The following is a 16,065-nucleotide window of genomic DNA, read 5'->3' as shown; positions in this document are numbered from 1 at the left end:
GGAGGAGCAGGAGGGATAATTACTTAATGTAATCTAGATTGTATGCTTCTGTTTATGCAACCCAGAACTGTGTTTGCCTTTTTTGCTGTAGTATCACACTATTGACTCATGTTCAGTCTAATCTATTAGTCTTTTTCACATGTGCTATCGCTTAGCCCTATTCCTCCAATTCTGTATGTGCTTTTTTCTTTTTTCCTGATCAGATGTAGGAATTTGCATCCTGTTAAAAACCATTGTGTTAATTGCTGCTCACAGTTCCAGTTTGTTTAGAACTTTTTGAATCCTCTCTCTTTTTTAGTGTTAGCTATCCTCCTAGTTTTGTGTTATATCAGCAAATGTAATCAGTTTATCCTCAATTCCTTAATATAAATAATTGATAAAGGTGTTGAACAACACAGGGCCCAGGACAGAGCCCTGTGGTACCCCTCTTGATACATTCTTCCAACTGGATGTGCAGCCATTTATGATCACTCTTTGGGTCCGATTATTAAGCAGTTATGAATACGCCCAACAGTTGCCTTGTCCATTCCAAACTTGGTGGTATGCAATACTTAGCCAATTGCTTTGCTGCAGTCAAGATATACCATAACTGCAGCATTTTCCTGATTCACCCAGTCAGTGATTCTGTCATAAAAGGAACTTAAGTTAGTCCGACATGACATTTTAGTTACAAAACCATGCTCATCCAGGGACTTGCATACATGTTGCTTAATAATTTGTTCAAAGATCAGACTCACAGACCTATAGTTCCCTGTGTCCACCTTCTTCCCCTTTTTGAAGATAATGGCAACAATTGCTCTTCTCCAGTCTTCTGGAACATCTCCAAGTTCTCCTATAATTTTCAAAGATTACGGAGAGTGGTTCAATAATTTCCTCTGCTATCTTCTTCAGTACCCTAGGATGTAATTCATCTGGACCTGGAGATTTGAATTAATTTACGTTAGAAAATTATTCTCTCACTCTCTCTCTTTTTCTAGATAGTGTGGATCCTTCTATTCCTTCAATAGTACAGTGATGATCAGTTTATGTTACATTTACTTTCTCAGAGAAAAAAGATTCAAAATAGGAAAGTAAAAGTTCGGTCTTCTATTTTTTACCACATCACCATTTTCATACTGTAAAAATCCTATAGCATATTTTACTTTTATTTTACTTTTGACATAACCCAAAATCTTTTTTTTATTGTTTTGACATCTCTTGTAAGCTTTAATTCATTATCAGTTTTAGATATGATGCCTATCCTGGAGGTTCTGCAGACAGCTTTATATTCTTCTATAGATATGTCTCCTTCTTTCCATTTGATTAACATTTATTTCTTCCTTTTTAGCATGTGTTTAAGTTCTGTGTTCCTTCATCCTGGTTTCCGTAAATGCTTCCTATTCTTCCCTCTTTGAGGGATTTTTAATGATTATGCATTTAGAATCTTACTTTTCAAAAGTTCCCATCCTTCCTGGACATTTCTGTCCTTAATGATATCCAGCCATTGGATCCTTCCTAGCCTCTTTCTGAGTCCCTTAAAATCTGCCTTTCTGAAATCCAATGTCTGAGTCTTCACAGGTCTTTCTCCTCTAGTTATCCAAAATTCTATGATAGCATGATGACTGCCTACTACGGTCCCAGCCATCCTCAACCATTTCCTCCATCTTTATAAGGATTAAATCTAAGGTAGCAGATTACCTTGCTTTCTGCTCTACCCTTTGGAAGATAAAGTTATCAGCAAGAGAGGATAAGAATTTACTGTACCTGTTACTTTTGCCTGAGAGAGATTCTCAACAAATGTCTGAGTAGTTGAAATTTTCCATGATCACTACGTCATATTTTTTTGAGAACTTGGCCATTTGATGCATAACGACTTCATTAATATATTCAGATTGCATAGGCGGCCTGTAGTAAATGCCTACAATGGTTACCTTTCTGTTGTTCTCTCCTTGTATTCTTACCCAAACAGTTTCCACAGAACTCCCAGTAACACTTCAATCTCTGTGGAGATATACACTTTTCAAATATAGAATGCGACACCTCCTCCCCATTTCTTAAGTCTGTTTCTTGCAAATAAGTTGGATTCTTCTAGCCTTATATTTCAATCAAGGGTATCATTCCACCAAATTTCAGTGATGCCAATAACAACATATTTCTTTTCCTTCCTTATTAGCTCCAATAATCCTTGTTTGTTACCCATGCTGTGTGTATTTGTATAGAAACATCTTAGTTTGTGGTCAGTTTCTCTTTCTCCATTATTTTTATTATTCTGACTTCTTTGTCTTTGTTCTTCATTTACAATTCTGATAGAAGAATGCACAATAGTATTTGTTCATTGTATGGCTTTCCCTGGCCTTTTGCTTCCTTTTCCACAGTTCTCTAGTTTAAAGCTCTCCTGATGAGTGTAGCAAGGCAAATTTTAAATGTGTTTTCCAGTCTGGGTAAGATGCAGCCCATGTTTTTTAAGTAGTCCATCTTATAGGTTATTCACTCCGGGATCCAGAAATTAAAATCCTGACTGAGGGCACCATCACCGTAGCAAGTTGTTTACCTGTCAAATCTTGCTCCACCACCTTGTTCCATGGCCATCCACTGGGAAGATGGATGAGGTGACCACCTGTGCTCCTAATTCTTTCACTTTCTTGCCTAAGTCTTCAAAGTCACTGCAGATAGTTTTGAGGTCCTTTCCTGCTGTGTCATTTGTCCTCACATGTATTAGCTGGAATGATTAATCGTACGTAGGTCTGAAGAGTCCTGATATCATGTCAGACACATCTTTGATTTTTGCACCTGGGAAACAGCACATTTCTCTTGAGGCTATATCCAGTTTGCAGCTAGCAGCCTCTGTTCCTCTCAACAGAGACACCACTCTCCGTTTCTTCTTCCCAACATTTTTTTTCTCCATTGAAGAGGACTCTGAGCGCTTAGAACATTGTTCTTAGTGGGCAAAGTATTATGTTGATGTATTTGATCATTGTTCACCTGCATGAGAGCCTGGTACTTGTTCCTGAGCAGTATCGGAACTGACAGCCTCCCAAGCTTCCTGCTTCTCTGGGTCACATGCTTCCGTTCCTCTGTTTATTCATGTGCACTACAAATTTCTTATCTTTCTATATTTTGAAGAGATTCTTCTGCTCTGTATAAATACTCCTCACATTCCTTAATCATTTTCAATGTAGCTATTCTTTCTTCTAGACTTTGCAACTTTTCTTCCAACAGGGACACAAGTTTGCATTTCTGGAAGGTGAAGTTTGGCTTTTCCACTGGTAAGTGTGAACATGTAACATGGAATTCAGCTCACCAAATGTTCCATGTTCTTAATGTTTATATGATGTCAAAGCTATGAAGATCGTGACAAAATTCACGTGGTTTTCCAATGTCCTCTTCTCCCCTACAGTGTCCAAAATTCAGTGCTCCTTGAGTTCATGGAGACTCTTCACTTATGCAAGAATGAACAGGGAATGTGCAAATTATCTTCACAGGACTTCTCGCCTGGTTTTAAATTAAGCTGCTTTGTACTCTATGCTTTCTTGTATCCGGGTTTGACAAAATGCTATTGATACAGTCATGTGTGGATTACATGCATGTTTAGTGTGTTTCGGCAGCGTAGATACACTAAAAATATATGATGGTATTTTTACCTGTGGATCTTTTGAATCTAATGCAATTCTATATCTTGTAGATTCTAAGCTCTCATAGTCAGTAGGGCACTCTCTCCCTCCTGTAGAGTGTAAGCTCTTATGGTCAGCTGGGTCATCTCACTTTTTCTCTCTCTTGTCTATAAAGTGTGAGCTCTTGTGGTTAACGGGGATCTCTCTCTCTTTCTACTTTTCCCCATATGTATTTTTTGAGCAATTACAAACTTTCTAGAATTGAGATTTGTACAAATTTATACATTGCAAATAAAAATTTGGGGATAAATTAAATGAAGTCGACAAATTCAAATTTCATAAGATCTGCTCATTTCTAGCAACAACAGCTGGTTTACCCGATTATTAAAACATCTTGGAAGGATAATTTTTGTCTTAAAGACTTTGACGCTTATAGGGTGTGGTTTACCTTTTTTTTTTTTTAGTTTACATGGACATCACTAAGGCTGTTATCCATATAAGAGGGTAAAGGGGCTTCAATAAGATCCTAGGAGAATTGAAAATAGTCAAAGCTTGTAAATTTGAATTTTAAAAGATTTAGTTATCTCAAATAATTATATAATTAACACTTGGCTAAATGTTTAAATAAGTTTAATATTAATTGATAAATTGCCTATTTGACATTTAATGGAATGGTAATTCAATTTTAAAGGGTTTATCTCACTATGAAAACTCATGCACAGACAGTATGATATTTTAAAGAATATTAAAGTCATAAAAGGAAATCTCCCACTGATACTTTCTTTTCTATGTTCCAGAACAGACAATTGCTTTTTACCCTGGTACATCTGGTGTCTCTGTTTATGCACTCTGTGCACTTAAGAATATTTCCACATTTTTAGATATTTTTTGCATCAATGTATCTAAAATAAAAAGAATAAGCTTCTAAAACTATTATTATTTATTTATTTACATAGCACCAATGATTCAATGGTGCTACACATGATAAGGGGTTACATACAGATATCACTTACAGTAAACAAACTAAAGGCCCCATCTCACATAGCGAGACCACTAGCGAGATTGCTGATGTGTCACCGACTTTGTGACGCAACAGTGACCTCGCCAGTGATCTCGCTACATGTGACACATAGCGGTGACCGGCCCCCCCGCTGGATATCGCTGATCGTGCTCGAATGTCCTGGGTCATTTTTTCATTGTCGGCATCCCGCTGGCCAGCATGCATTGCTGTGTTTGGCGCCGACAAGCAACCTCATTGGCGACGCAGAACTCAGGGAGGCAGGCTGGAATCATTCAGAATAGCTGCTGTGTGACAACACACCAGTGATCCTTATCGTTGTCGAGATCACTGGTGCGTCATTGAAGAGATCTGCCTGCTTGGCAGCTTACTAGTGACCATGTAGCGACGCATCAGGTCGTATCGTTGTCGGGATCGCTGGTGCGTCGCTATGTGAAACGGGACCCTAACAATCACAGACTGATACAGGGTGAGATGACCCTGCCCTTGTGGGTTTACATTCTACAGGATAGTGGGGAAGGAGACAGTAGGTTAGGGGAATTGCAGCAGCTCTGGTGATGGTGAGGAAGTAGCTCGGGTAGTGGTGAGGAGGCAGCGGGGTCATTGCAGGCTGTAAGCTTTCCTGAAGAGGTGGATTTCAGGTTCCATCTGAAGGATCCAAATGTGATTGATAGACACGTTGGGGCAAAAATACCAGATGATGGGGGATATTCGGGAAAAGTCTTGCAGGCGGTTGGGTGAGGAGCGAATTGGTGTGGAGGAGAGAAGGCGGTCTTGGGAGGACCGGAGATTACGTGAGGGAAGATATCAGGAAATTAGTTCAGAGATATATGGAGGAGACACGTTATAGATGACAGGCAGCAGAGTTAAGGATGGACTGTAGAGGTGTGAGGGTGTTAGCAGGGAGGCCACAGAAAAGGATACTGTAGTAGTGGAGGTGGGAGATGATGAGGGCATGCACAAGCATTTTAGTAGATTGAGGGTTGAGGAAAGGATGGTTTCTGGAAATATTTTTGAGCTGGAGGCGACATTAGGTGGAAAGAGCTTGGATGTGCAGTTTGAAGGACAGGGCAGAGTCAAGGGTTACTACGAGGCAGTGGACTTCCGTACGGAGGAAAGTATGATGTTGTTAATTGTCATAGATAGGTCAGGTAAGGAATATCTGTGAGATGGAGGAAAGATGATGAGTTCAGATTTGTCCATATTGAGTTTGAGGAAGCGAGAGGAAAAGAAGGTGGATATGGCTGAAAGACACTCAGGGATTCTGGACAGCATAGAGGTGAGTCGGTGACATCTGGGCCAGAGAGGTAGATCTGAGTGTCGTCAGCATACAGGTGGTACTTGAATCCATGCGGCTTTATGAGTTGTTCCAGGCCAAGTGTATAGATTGAGAAGAGTAGGGGGTCCTAGAAAAGAGCATTGGAGGACTCCAACAGAGAGAGGGTGGGATGAGGAGGTAGTGTGGGAGTGGAAGACGCTGAATGTGGGGTTGGAAAGGTATATGGAGATCCAAGATAGGGCAAGGTCTTTGATGCCAAAGGAGGAGAGGATCTGTAGTAGGAGGCAGTGGTCAACTGTGTCGAAAGCAGAGGACAGATCTAGAAGAAGGAGTATAGAGTATTGTCTGTTAGCTTTGGCTGTAAGTAGGTCGTTAGTAATTTTGGTCAGGGCTGTCTCAGTGGAGTGATGGGGCGGAATCCAGATTGTAGATTGTCAAAGAGCAAATTAGATGAGAGTTGGGAGGAAAGTTCAGCGTGGAAGTGCTGCTCCAGGAGTTTGGAAGCGAATGGGAGCAGCGACATTGGGCGATAGCTGGACATAGCGGTTGTGTCGAGGGTTGGTTTTTTAAGATAGGCATGATTGTTGCATGTTTGAAAACAGAAGTGAAGGTACCCGAAGGTAGTGATAGGTTGAAGAGATGGGTTAAGGGTGGCATAAGAGTGGTGGTGAGGTTGGGGAGGAGGTGGGATGGGATGGGGTCGAGTGCACAGGTGGTGAGGTGCGATTGGAGAGGAGACAATTAAGCTCCCCTTCAGTGATGTTGGAAAGTGAGGTTATGGGATTTGGGCATTGATCTGGTATACAAAGGGGTTGTGGTGGTTGAACATTTTAGACTTGCCTTGTTTGGTCGATCTTATTTTTGAAGTGTGTGGCAAAGTCCTCAGCAGAGATGAAGGAGGTTGGAGGGGGCAATGGTGGGATTAGAAGGGAGTTAAAAGTTTTGAATAACTGTTTGGGGTTGTAGGATAGAGAAGTTATGAGAGTTGTGAAGTATGTCTGTTTAGCAGAGGTGAGGGCAGATTTGAAAATGAATATTGCCTGTTTGAATGCAGTGAAGTCATCTTGCGAATTTGTTTTCTTCCAACATCACTCTGGACACTTTCCGGAGCTTTTTAGTGGTATTATTGTGCCATGGTTGTCTGTTGATATGTGTTAGGAATTTGGGTCCTTCTATGCCTATGCAGCAACCCAGATTCTCACATTTATCTCCAGAGGCTAAGTCCTTTTTCCCAGCTTCTGAGCATGCTCACGGGACGAGCTCTCTTTGGAGTTCAGGAGTCAGGTGCTCAGGTCCTGCTCCTGATTTCATTGGTTCTGCTCTGGGCTCTGGAGATTTCCGGAAGGTACCATATGCTATAAAAAGTGTGCATGGCTGTTCTGCCATGCGCTAGTATTTTCATACTGCTGCTGTGTGTATGGTGATGGATGCCTGGACTGGTGACTGACTCATTAAGAAACCCCTTCCCTCTGATAATACGTCTGTGAAAGTGTGTGGGATTCAGTCTCTAGCAGCGCTAGCGCCAGCGCGCTCAAGCCTCACCTGTTGCAGCAGCCTGCGCCGTGCATTGCGCCAGCGTCTTTGCAGCGCTTTTCCAGCGGCTCTGTTCCTTCCACACTGCAGTTGCAGCCCAGTGTGCATTAGCGGTTGCAACGCCACTGCGTCAGACGTTTATCAGTAGGTCTAGATGGAGTCAGGCCTGTCACTCTTGGCGACTCCTGTGACCCTATACCACGTCTGTCACGCTGAGCTTCTGTGAAGTTAAAACAGATTCAGCGTTTTTGTATATGTTTTGCTTGCAGCTCTGTGTGTGAAACAGACTGCTTCTGCGTTACTTTACATATGTTTATGCTTGTGCACCAGGTGCAGTTTAACCCTGTGCACATTACCGTCCTTGTGCTCTGCCTCTTTAGCAGCGGTTTCTACATCTGCCGCATGGTGGACCGCGGGCGGCGAACACGCTTTATTTATATTTTTATTTAGCGTGTTCCGCCGACCATAACAATATGTCGTACTCTGCCATGAACGAGAGGGGCAACTGCGTTAATAGCTGATGCGAGAGTGGCATTGTAGAAAGCAGTGGCACTGTCTGTGTCATGGAGTGAGGATATGGATGCCAGTGGTAGAACAGAGTCAGAGAGCGTGTGGGTGTCTAGGTATGCGAAGTTTCTGCGGAGGTGCGCATGGGGAAGGATAGATGATCAAAGGCACTGGATCTGGCTACATCCATATGCTGTAACACCTTGCACCAGATAACATCTCTAGTGGCCCCAGCATGGATATACAGCAGTAAGTATTGAGTGCAATGCAACAAATGTTTTTAGGAAAGATTCAGCAGGCACTGTTATACTGTATACCATTAAAGGGAATGTTGCAGGATGACAAACAGCAGAAGAGGTTGTACCATCAAAGGGCATTAAACTGCTTGATTACAAACAACTCACTTTATACATGCAAGAAGTAGGGAAAAAATGTATGAGAGTATGACTGAATGAGAAGATTACAAAAGGTTTTTTTCATAAAAGAGATACATAGCGCTATATAAGAGCAGGAGACAGAAAACATTGTGATCAACATATCTTCTGCTTGCCTTTTTACTTCAGATGAAAAAATAGTCGCAAAGACATGTAAAGTTCTTCTGAGAGTTTTAATAAATAGCTCCAGGCAATTTTACCCTCTTTTAAGTTTAGTAGCAATAATAATTGCTGAGATCAGTTTTTAATTAGTACGGACAGGAGGACAGTGAGAAACCATAAAAGTGCTGAAGGAAATTTAATTAGAGATAAGTTTTTATGAGAGGTCTTTAATGTGTTTTACCTCAACTAACCTAACAATAAAGGTAGTACAAGTTACAATGACATCTGGCACAAAACCACATGTACAAATTATGCAGAGGTAATAAAAGGTAGTTAATTAGCAATGGAAATGATGCTACAACATTTTTGAGATGTTGCACATTTGCATACAGATACATAATTACATCATTTGCAGCTGTTGTGCCTTCCTTGTTGTTGTAGTACATTCTTGCACCTTTATTTCCAAATATCTTCCTGCCGCTATGTAAATATGTTTTGTGCTTCATATTTGGTTTACTTCCTTAATTTACAATTTTTCTCATGTTTGATGACAATGTTCAGAACATACTCACACACCAAAACATCTTTAGCATTAGAGGTCCATCGAGAGTTACAAGTACATGGGTAATGATCCATTTAATTTGCTTTGTGTGATTATGTCGTTTGTGTACTTGTAATAGGTTTCTCACTTTCTCAGCTTTAATTTAGAGTTGAATATTCAGTCCAGGAAAAAAAACAATAAGACCAAAGTATAATATGGTCTTAGATGATTATGATTATCCAGCTTTTATTTTTATAATTATGCAGGTGGAAAAAGGAAATGTGGTGGATTTAGGCAATTAACAGAAAACATATTGTACAAAATGATTTGATATTATTCTGGTTAGACCTGAAGTACATGGCTGTAGTGTGCTTTTTTTCTTACATGCTCCAAGAAGTCTCAAAATATACAGTAAGACCTACAGAAAGTTTTCCTTTTATTAATGAGAACCTGACAGCATGATTTTGAAATTGATGGGTTTTTTTTTTAAGAAATTTGCTTAGTTTTTTCATTATTCTATTATTCACCATTTGAAGATTTCTGCTAATTAGATTTTAGTGCACAGGGGCCAGACTGTATGTGGCGTCTTCTCCCCGTCTGTGATTCCATGCCTTTCCACCTGCCTCCTCTGTGAAAAAGCAGATTTCAGAGTTTGTAGGTCACTGAAAAAGCAGTTACCTGTTATTCAAAGACTAGAGGTTAGCAAAGGGGTGGAGAATCACAGATAGGCCGGGATCACACATGCGAGAAATTCGGACGAATCTCATACGTTAATACCAGCAGCAGTGCCAGGTATTAAGAAGAAGACCCCATGTAGAGTCCGACCTCTGTGCACTGAAATCTAAATGGCAGAAATCTCGAAATGATGATTAAAGAAGAACAACAAAGCGGATATGTGCTGGGAAAGATGTGTGCTCACAGCCGGAGCCCATATCAAAGGGAGGGTGTCAGACATCGGCGTACTATTATGCCCGATGTCGGAAAGGGGTTAAAATAGTGACTTGCTTCATCAAATAAAATATTAAAAAGGTATTGTCCCCTAGAACAATTGTTATTTTTAAAGCTATATTCAAGTGAATATGTTCAGTTGTCACACAAACAGCACATGGACCCAAGGTTGGCCCAAGGGGTGTTTTTGAATTGGATTTCAGGTCCATGTGAAAAAAATTCCGACCTTTTTAAAAGTACTCTGTCAGCACAGAACCAATTGTTTAAAAACACCTTCCCACCTGCTTGTTTTTCTTCAATCCCCCACCTTCTTCTTTGATTGACAGATCTGGTTTCCATGAGACAGGGAAGGGAGGAGATTTTTGAAAACAATCAGATAGGATGGTGTATTTAAACGATTGATCCTGCCATGATTTATGGAGTGCCTGTACTTAGTTTGACTAATAGACTCCCTTTATTGACTTTACTGTGGCATGCAAGTAGCAGGTGACTCCTGAAGAACTGCATGCACAGACATTTACAGATATGACTGCTATGAGTTTGACAAGGGGTGTAGAAACTTAGGACATGATGCTCTATATAGATGAGATGAGCAACACACCAAAATATCAAAATCCAAGAGTACACATGATAATAATAATTAAACTACTAAAGTGCAAATTGCATATATTAATACACAAGAAGAGACCTGAGGGTGTTACCAATATTGAAGTGCAAATAGCTAAGCTGCAGGATTAAAGTATGCTTTTCCTGTGAAACAGTGATGGTGCCACTTCCGCTATGTGCATTTAGGTGGCGTGCCTTCATCAGGGGGAGTGGCATTATGGTGTCCATAAGCCCTTTAAAAACACATCCAAACCAATCTCAACAGGTATCGTGATATGAGTAATAAGAGCATGATGGGATGCCACCAACTGTAGTCAGTTGCTGAGGTGTGTACTGCTCGTGCTGTTGGATTGGCACCGACACTATCACAATATTCCTGTTAGGCTATGGTGCCATATATTTTGGCTCACTACTGAGCATATTGGCTGATTTGCTTTTTATTGGTCTTCTGTATGTTTTGTCAAATGTGTCAATAAAGTCATTGTTATTTAATAGTTCCTGGTGCGCTTTTTCTTTTATATGCTTTCATCCTTCTCCCTTGGCACTGAACTGTATCTTGACAGTAGTCCAATTATTTATCATATATTTGTAGACATCTGATTTATAGTTACTAGTCAATGGCATTGTTGTTAGTGGTTAATTTTTGCTCTTATGCTTCAAAACCTCTGAAACACATAAAATCATAGACTTGGCAATTCTTCCAGCAGCTTCTATTATAGAATCCGCCACTATTTTATACAAAAAAGAATAAAAAAGAAAACTGCGGCAAAGCTGACACAAAATACATCCAAATGGATGTCAGAAAAGATGTTTCGGTAAAACACAGTCAGTGTTTTTCTGAAGTGTCCACCTACTGCTACATCCATGCATGTAACAGGCCATCATATGCACATACCATACAATATGTTTGAATGTAGACATAATGGGAAAATAATCTTTAAAACCAATTTTAAACCATCAATTTCATTTATTTATCACTCTACATTGTCGCCTTCAATGATTCTTAATTCCTCAGGAAAATCAGTTAAGTGCTTTTCTCAAAGCTAGAATTGCAGTTGATATACTAGGAGACTTCATATGTAGGACAGCAACTACTAATTTTTATGTTACATCAAAGAAGCTTCAAGCCAGAGGGTTTATAATCCTGTTCTATATCATTGAATATAGATGCTAAGTTATAAATAAACCATTATTTTTATGGTTTTGATAGAGAACAACAATGAAAAATTGGCAATCTTGCTGATAAAACAGAAAATATAAAGGGATGTAATAGAATTCAGTACATACCCAAGAGCTCTATACATATGTTATGTCATAAAACAGAAAGTACAGCAAATAGTTAATTAAAAAATGATATACTCCAAATGAAAGCAGAAAAGTCAGGATAGTTCACATAGAGGTCTTCATAAATTTCCTGATGGCTTTGTATATCATATTGAGCTCCACATTTATTACCAACACAGTCGTCATGTACGCGCATTTTGGTCCTGCCATGATCAGGGGACCTTGACCGAAATGTGCTTTGGGGTGGACGTGCAACTCTCTGGGCTGTGGACTGCATCCTGATTAGGTAATGGCTGCTCCAATATCGGTTTCTATTACGCCAACACATGTTAATTATATTGCTTGGATACTATGGCTATGCAATAGTGATCAGCACAGTGACACAGTGATTCTAACTTTCTAGTTATTCGCCCTGTGTTGATATTTTTTGTCAATTGTGACAAACAGATTCACTAAGTATATGATACATAGGATGATGCCTTATATTCTCCTCTGTCACTTGCCCAGTTGAATACACTACCCATTTTTACAGCATATGATGTATGACATACAGTATATTGTACATCCCTCTCCCCCTCACCAGATGTTTACTGATTTTTTAGCAATAAAGTATACATTTTGTTCAAAACTTTTGACCAGTCTATCATCCCTTCCTCCCTTAATCTTTTTGGCTCATTTTTCAGACAGACAGTGTTATGTGGTCTGTGAACATCTATGTGTTCTGTAAAATTGATAGAAAGCTTTTAAAAATTTTGTAGGCTTCCATTTCTCAGACATACTGTGTTTTGTGGTCTGTGAACATTTCTTTGATCTCTAGAAGTGAACAAAAGCTCTCAAAAATTTTGTTGGCTTCCATTTCTAACTCATACAGTTTTACGTGGTTTGTGAACATTTCTGTGATCTCTAAAAGTGAGTAAAAGCTTTTAAAAATGTTGTAGGCTTCTATTTCTCAGACATAGTGTTACATGGTCTGTGAACATTTATGAAATCTCTAAAAGTGAACAAAAGCTTTAAAATATTTTGTAGGCTTCCATTTCTTAGACATACAGCGTTATTTGGTCTGTGAACATTTCTGTGATCTGTAAACTACTAAAAAGCTTTTAAAAATTATCTAGGCTTCCATTTCTCAGACATACAGTGTTACGTGGTCTGTAGATATTTCCGTGATATCTAAAAGTCAACAAAAGCTTTTCAAATTTTTGAAGGCTTCCATTTCTCAGACATACAGTGTTACGTGGTCTGTGAACATTTCTGTAGTCTATAAAACTGAAAAAACATTGAAATATTTTTCTGCATTGAATTTAATTATCATCCATACACTTTTGCATTCTTTCTGTTACTTTATGGTGGTGTAAAGACCCAAAAACCACTTTGATTTCGCAGGTAACAAAAATTTTTAATTTATTAAAAATAAACTTAGTTTCAAGAGACCTAGCAATTACAAAATGCTTAAAACGTGCATTAGTGGAAGGGGAAGTGTAAGTGGTGATGATGGTGCATGCAGATGCCGAGGACGTGGGGCAGATGTGACTACGCCTATTGCTGGAGAACAAGAAACCCGCCCATCCACAACACATAGGTTCCTGACCCACTTTGCAGGGAGGCATGGTACACCAGTTTTGAAGCCAGAGCAATGCAAACAGGTGGTAGGTTGGATGGAAGATAATGCTTCCAGCAGGATTAACAGCATCACACAGTCTTCAATATGGTCCAATCTCACCAGCCTAAAGTTTGGATCGCTTAATCCTCACTATGATCCTCTTTCCTCCAATCATGTTGATTCCAGGAGACTAGTGATCACACATACGGACACTCTTAGGAGCTCTTTACCACAACAGTTTTTGATTGTGGCTTCTCAACCTGCATCCTCTAAGAGGGACAAGGCGACAAGCTATTTAGTGATGCACAAAACTTAAAGCAACTACATCCACAAGAACATGATGGTGGGGAATGACGAATTTGGGATAACAAGGAAGATAATGATAATACACAATTGCCACTAAATCTTGTTGTTATGTCACAAAGTCAGGAGTTCCAGGGTGCGGTGGTAGAAGAAGAGGCGATGGATGACAAAATCACTGAGACAACCTGGGAAGATGGCATGCAGAGTGAGGCCAGCAGCACTGAGTGAGAGAGACCATCAGTAGAGATGAGGGAACCTTTTAAGGTTTGAATCGAATTTGCCGAATGGACCTCCGTTCGATGAACGGTTCAATGAACATATCTGAACTCCATTAGATTCAATGGGAGGGAAAACCAAATGCAGAGATAACAACTTAAGGGGTGAGAAAAACTTCCCAAACAGCTATACTAAGGGTCAGACACCATGAAAAGTGACATCAGTTGACCCACAGTAGAAATTTGCAAATGACACAGCAGCAGCCAGCCATGGCCTATGCATGAGGTATCAGGGTCTGGCACAGTATTTACAGCTTTCAATTAAGTTTTAACCCTTTCATGCTGCAGCCCTTTTTCATTTTTGCATTTCTGTTTTTAACTCCCCTTCTTCCCAGAGCCATAACTTTTTATTTTTTTGGTAAATATGGCCATGTGAGGGCTTGTGTTTTGCAGCACAAGTTGTACTTTTAAACAACACCATTGGTTTTACCATTTCATGTACTGGAAAATGGGATAAAATTCCAAGTGCAAAAAAAATTGCAATTCCACAATGTGTTTTTACATATTTTTTACCATGTTCACCATATGCTAAACTGACCTTCCATTATGATTTTCCAGGTCATTATGAGTTCGCAGATATCAGACATTTATAGTTTCTTTCTTGGCACACAGCTTATGTACTTTCTGGAGCAGCTCACCCAGGCCGGGATAGTGGCGGAGGAAGCACTGTACCACCAGTTTGAGAACAAGAGCCATTCAAGGCACGGGTATGAGTTTGCCTCGCCATAGGATTGCCACCAGGTTCGCACCATTGTTGGACACGGCAATCCTTGGATGCAGGTTCAGCAGAGACAGCCATTGGTCAAATTCAGCCTAGAGAGCTGTCCACAACTCTTCAGCTGTATGACTGCGATCTACAAGGCATATCAATTTTAAAACTGCCTGATTGTGGTGAGCCCTGACTGCGCAGTATGGAGGTGGTGGGGATTCGCTCCGCATTGTTGGATTGTGTGTCTCATTAAGGCAGAGGTTGAGGGTGCAGGTGGAGGCCCTAGAGGAGATAGAGGAGGAGGCAGAAGCAGTGGAATAAGTGTTAAATGTAGAGGTTTATCCTGCAAGCCTTGGGGATTCCAAGACTTGTGGAGCAGCACCTGTCCCCGCAGCCACCAGAGTCAACCAGTGTCCAGTCAGCGAGATGTAACACCCTTGGCCATGCTTACTCATCCAAGTTTCTGTGGTGAAATGCACCCTGGCAGACAGAGATTTAGTCAAGGAATGGGTGATGTTGTCTGTGACATGCTTGTGTACCACAGGCATAGCTTTCTTAGAAAAATTATGACAACTAGGAAATTGGTACTAGGGGACTGCGACTGCCATAAGCTTTCAGAAACCGTCTGTATCTACCAGGTGTAATGGCAGCATTTCCATGGCAAACAGATTGGAGATGGTAGAGTTCAACCTCTCAGGTTTGTCATGCATAGGAGAACACAATCTTTTACGTGACCATTAGAGATGGGAGGACATCTGGATGCTCGAGTCTGGCGGGTTCGGCCGATCAGTTACAAAAAGTTCAGATTCGGGTGCCAGAACAGTACCCGGACCCGAACCCGAACCCTGACCCCATTCACTTGAATAGGCAGCACAAACATCCAGTGTTTGATGCATTGTCATGACAGCTCGGCAAACACTGCTTTAGCAAGGTTGGGTGTCAAAAATGAGGAGGACCCCATGACGTTTTTAAATTTATTTAAATAATAAAAAAAAAAACAGCATGGGGACCCCCCTATTCTTACTAACTAGACTTGATTAAGCTGACAGCTGACAGCTGAGGGTTGCAGCCTACAGCTGTGAGTTTTGTCTGACTGGTTAACAAAAATATAGGAAAATTAGGACAGTTTTTTTTAATTGTTTATTTACAGCACAGGAGTGCTTGATGAATACCCCCATTTGCTGCTCCTGCTCTCACTGTAATAAATGGCTACAGGTGTTGAATGATGGGATCAGTAGTCCCATCAGCTGACACCAGTGACCGGGGTCAGCTTTTTACCTCCTATGACAGCTGAGTGCTCCCACTGTCTTTTGACTGCATGGGAACCACGGCTCTC

The sequence above is a fragment of the Dendrobates tinctorius genome, unplaced genomic scaffold, assembly GCF_039654945.1.
Source record: "Dendrobates tinctorius isolate UK_male_01 unplaced genomic scaffold, ASM3965494v1 ptg000008l, whole genome shotgun sequence".
Lineage (NCBI taxonomy): Eukaryota > Metazoa > Chordata > Amphibia > Anura > Dendrobatidae > Dendrobates > Dendrobates tinctorius.
Note: the sequence above shows the minus strand (reverse complement) of the source record.